Consider the following 5834-nt stretch of genomic DNA (forward strand, 5'->3'; position numbering starts at 1 on the left):
GAATATATACTTCGTATATGTATAAGTGCCAATTACGTGCCTGAAAATGTTTTAGACATTATTATTTTTTCATCTTATAAATGTAAACAGCAGCTTAAAGTGGATAACAAGCTTGCCACAGTCAATTGATGGTGGGGTCAGAGCTAGAATCTAGACTTGTTCAGCTCTGTAGTTGAGGCTCTTCAGTAACTACACTGTGTTGTCTTTTTGATGTTATGTAGGGTGGGTAGGCTCCACGTTTCCCAGAAAAGCTGGAGGCATACAGATTATCTAGTTATACATTTATTTCAGTGCCTCCTGAGTGCCTCTAAATAACATATTTTTATTGATACTTTTTTATTTTTCCAAGCTGTGAATTTCTCTCTATGAAAGACAAAGATATAATTATTTCCTCTCCCTACCCGCTATACATAAGTAACCATTTTATTTCCCATTCTGCCAATACAGTGATGATTTAACATACTGATTCATGTATTATGAATATATTCCCTAATCACAACTGCGGCATATAGAAAAGTCTGATTACTTTTCTTTTACTACATAATTTTTACATTTGTCTTCTTTTGTTTACTTGCTTAATTTTCTATGTACTTAAATTAATCCAACATCAGACTATTCACCAACTGCCTAGAATGCTTCTGAATGCATTAATTTATATTCAGATTTCCTGGAGATGTTTCTCCTACATCCTTTTTACTTGTTTCTAAGGAACTGGATGGGTTCCTTTTCTGCCAGGGATACATTTGACAACCTGGGACTTCTTTCATGATCATCGTGAGATACCCTTTGCCTCTTCTCTGTGTTGTATAGCCTGCTTCTAATTTTTCTTGTCTTTTCTATTTAATTCTTATAGAAGACAAATTTTATAACAATTTTTCATGTTTAAAAATATTTTTTCCTTCACTTTTAAATAGTGATGTGGATTGGTAATGAATTCTAGGTTGAAAATCCTTTTTGTTTAGAATTTTGAAAGGATTCTATTGCTGTTATCTACCTTGAAGTATTGAGATTGAGTCACTTGGAATCCCATTTTTTCTTTTTGGCAGATTGAGGGATCTTCTCTTTGTCTTCAGTATTCTGAAATTGCGTGATAGGATTTTGGGTATGTGGGGGTGAATGCGTGGTGGTGATGGGGTTCTTCTCTCTACATATTCTCTCTCTCATTCCTTCCTTGCTCCCTCTCCCTTCCACCTGCATCTTTTAGTTTAGGAGCTTTTCTTAGATATGTGTAATCTGTGACATTCTGTTCAATTTTATGAAGGGGAATTAAAAAGCTAATTAAAAATAAAAGAACAGGAATGCAGCTTGTCAACTGAGAGCTCCCTTGCAGTTTGCTCTAACTAGGCCTTTTGAATGAGGAAACTCTGATGTGTATGTCCTCTAGGGCTGGGGAGATTCTGCAAAGAAAAATTTTTATTCTCCTTCTTGGAGAGTGAAGTCAAGCTGATAGCCTCTGTGAGCCCAGTGGGATAGAGATCTTTATTTTTAGTAAGGTATCTTTTGAGGTTAACTGTTCTCAGTGACTTCAGTCAAGAAGGGAGCTATCTTTATTTTACCTTTCTTAAAGTTTAAAAAAGAAAAGAAATGAAAAAGAAAACAAAAATGGTATTTTGCTGGCGCAGAGCATTGCTAGTTTCTTGGCTATAGAGAGTAGGTTGGGATCTGGACTTCGTATAATTCCCTTTTTAAAGCCTTTACCTCTTTACACTCATTTTCATGATAACTACTAATTTCTGAGTCTTTTGGTGTTCCAGAGTGTATAGCTACCAGCTAATGATTCAGTTTTCTTATATCTGCTATAGTACTTATCTATTTTTCTTCTGTTTTATATCTCCCCCAAATTTATTTTTGTTTCATTATGTTTTTTAGTTTTTTTTTTTATGGGTTTGGTATTTTAAAAACATATCTATACTATTTTAGTACATTTTTGATAGATAGTGAAAGTAAATATGTGTGTTCATTTTTCCATCTTTACCTATAAATCCAAAAAATGCCAAGAAACTCTTTTGTGATGCTGTTATGCTTTTGTTTTCATTTATTTAGCTACTTTCTCTTGTGATCCTTATGGAGATGAAGAATCACTAGCTAGAATATACTCATCTAGGGAAGATCACCTGAGGTCAAGGGTTTGAGACCAGCCTGGCCAAAATGGTAAACCCCGTTTCTACCAAAAATACAAACAATTAGCCAGGTGTGGTAGTGGGCACCTGTAATCCCAGCTACTCAGGAGACTGAGGCAGGGGAATTGCTTGAACCCAGGAGGTGGAGGTTGCAGTGAGCTAAGATCGAGCCATTGCACTCTTGCCTGGTGGATGACAAGAGTGAGGCTCCATCTCAAAAAAATAAAAATAAAAAAAAAAATAAGAATATACTCATCTAATGGACTAGAGCAGCCATGTTTTCTTTTTGTCTCTGCCAGCAGTTGACTTTGTGACTGGAGTAAAATCCCTTAAACTCTTTTCCTTAGTCTTTGTCTCTATAAAATAGAAATAATACATTATACTTACAGATTATTATGAAGATAAAATCAGATAATGTGGCAGTATTTTGTAAAAGGGCTTTAATGTGCTCCATAAATGCAAACTAATTCAAACAGGAAGACACCTTAGTGCTCTTTATAGCATAAACAGTGCCAATTCATAAACCTTTTCCCCCACAGATTCTTTTTTTTCAGTGTCTGATTATTTTTGTTGCTCTTCTCTGAAACATCTCTTTCTTTTCCAAGAGCAGCCTACTGCTATGCCCTGAGCCAAGAGGAATTAAGTGATTATGCTCAGCTCTTTCATGTCAAACTTCTGTCAACACCTCTCATGGCATTCTACAACATAAACAATGAGGGAATAAATTCATCTTTAGTTCATTATGTCTTCTCTGTTTTCTCTGTCTTTGAGTATTCCATCTGGTTATCCCAGTTGAGGGATTTTTCCTTGTGCCATCACCAAAGTTGCAAACCAAATGATAGTGTGATAGTGCCTGTCAGCAGCTTGTCCCAAATGCCAAACAATGGAATATACTTGCTTTACCAGCTGAAGAAAAAATCCTGACAAAAAAGGCCTGGATTCAGTGACCTATGCCAAAAATAGTTATGAGCTGAAAAAAAAAAAAATCACTTGTGATTCCCAGCGGGCAGCAAAGAATTCCAAAATAGCTGTTCTTCTCCTGAACTTTCTCTGAAAGATTGTCTCATGATTGTACAGCATCAGTTCCTGAAATGTATATGCCAGTCATGATTCTTGTGCACCTTTGCTAAGATGTTTCTCTTGAGGCATTTGATGGTTGGAAGCTATAGTTTTTTGCAATATATAAAGAAAATGAGATGAATTTTGACTTCTGTATTTGGCAGAATAATTGAGACTATTCTAGCCCTTCAACTCAACTTTAAACAACTAGATGGATAAAATACATGGAACAATACATTTTTAAACTTTGGGTAATAGATATTCCAGAACTCTGATCCCTTAGAAGGGAAACAAATAGGGTGAGTCCTAAAACCCCTTTGGTTTTCTGCCAGAGAAACATCATTTTCTGCCAGGATGAACAAATGATTCCACTGATTTGAGGAGACAGAGATTACAGTGTGAAGAGTTGAGGCAGCTAGGGCTTGCAGGGCAGACTACAGGAGAGGAAAGAATTAGTCAGAGAAAGAACTCCAGAAATCTACATATGGGTTATCTTGAGTCTGATGCTGGTTACAAATCTATAGATTGATACAGTGGAAATCAAGGAGGCTGAGGCAAGATAATTGGGTAATATACTGAGAAAGTTCTCATTACTTACATAAGGCTGAAAGATGTTGAAATCTTGACCTGCCAGAGCAGAGATTCCTCATCGAGGACATTGCTGTAGACCCTCCAGAAAGTTCATAATTTAGAAGTATGGCTAAACCAGTTCTAATGTAAAGGCTACTCAAGACCTTCCACCACAAACTGAAAAAGAAGCTTTGAAAAGATCAACATTATTGACAAGTAAATTAAACCCTTGTCAGAACCATGTCCAACGCCATTTAAAGGCTGAAACAAAATCCAGCATCATTCCAAAATGTAAAATTAGCAATGGTCACCATCCAGTAAAATATACTAAAACAGGAAAAGCCTCTAAAACATCTATTATTAATAATGTTCAAAGATGTAATGGAAGACCTGATCTGAAAATAATGATGAGAATTATAAACTATTAAAAAAAAACTCACAGCAGAAAAATGCAATATCTGCAATATTGAATAGATGAAAAATTAGGGGAAAATAAAAACTATTTTAATAGATAAACAAAAAATTGGTCACCAGGCACTATAAAATATAATACTTAGGGAAAATGTTATCAGATGAAAATTTGTATGTATATAAAACAAATAAAAAGTGCTAGAAGTGGCAAATAAGAGAGTAGAGAGCAAATATTTTTTCTAATTTAAATTTTGTTAAAAGATTACTGTTAAAGACAAATTGTAATAATTTATTGTCAGTTTTATGATATAAATAAAAGTAAAATGTGTAAAAGCAAGGATAGCAGGCTGATATGGAAATATACTGTTGTAAGATTCTTATAAGTAAAATAGTGTAATATTATTTGAAGGTAGACTGTGATAATTTCAGGATGTGTATTGTAAACTCTAGCACAACTTCTAAAATAATACAAAGAGGAATAGCCAGTAAATGCAACAGGGGACATAAAATGAAAACCAAAATATAATCTGTAAATTCAGAAGAGAAAGCTGGGGACCCAGAAAACAAATTATAAGGGAAATTAGGAAATAATATGAATGGGATGAAAATGAAAACACAACATATTAAAATATGCAAAATGCAGCTAAAGTTGTTTAGAGGGAAATTTTTAGCTTTAGTTGTTTATAATAGAAAAGAAAGAAGGTTTTAATTGATAATCTAAACTTTTACCTTAAGAAGTTAGAAAAAGAATGAATTAGACCCAAAGCAAGTAAAGGAAAGAAAATTTTTAAAACAAGAATAGAAAACAATAAAATATAAAATGAAAAAAATAAAGAATTAATGGTACCAAAAGCTAGTTTCTTTTTGAAAATAATAACAAAACTGATGGCCATCTGGCTACACTGATCAGCAAAAAAAGATAGAAGACACTAATTACAAATTACCAGATAGTAAAATATGAAAAGAACAACAAGGGAATATTAGGAACAACTTTGAGCTTGTAAAATTGACAAATTGATGCATTTTATTTTATATACATTATGCATCAGTAAAGATGATTTTAAAAAGAAAATAAACAAGTAATTTTAATTGCTGTGTTTACTGAGATCCTATCTAGGTATTTGTCGTAGACCATCTCATTAATTTCACGAATCATGGTGTACCTTAGTGGTTTGGAGCATATACTCTATATACCAAGACGAGCTGTCTTTGAATTATGGTTCTGTCACCTAGTAAGTATATGTCCAGGAAAGTTATTTAACCACTAGAATGTAAACTGTACATGGACAGTGAATTTCTTTTTCGTTCATTTAGAAGAGTTCCTGGCACATGGCAGGCATCCAGTAAACATTCATTATTAAACTCCAATTAACAGATGAGGAAATTGTGGCAAAGAATGACAGAAACTCAGGATTGAACTCAGATCTGTCAGATTCCAGAACTAGTATTTCTTTTTCATCTGTTGATATGACAGACAAATGAGAAATCTTAAATGGTTGCCCAATAGGTAACTATGAATTTTCTATGTAATTTACTTATGAGAAATGAAAATCATGTGTATTTCTTTTTATTATCAAATTAATTCTTAGAATAGGTACCTCTCTCACTTTAAATAGAACTGTTTTGTAGAAGGAAAAGAAAGCAGGCATTATTTTTTTTCCAATACTTCTATTA

Source organism: Sapajus apella, unplaced genomic scaffold (genome assembly GCF_009761245.1).
Source record: "Sapajus apella isolate SASKATOON/1434 unplaced genomic scaffold, GSC_monkey_1.0 scaffold14, whole genome shotgun sequence".
Classification (NCBI taxonomy): Eukaryota; Metazoa; Chordata; class Mammalia; order Primates; family Cebidae; genus Sapajus; species Sapajus apella.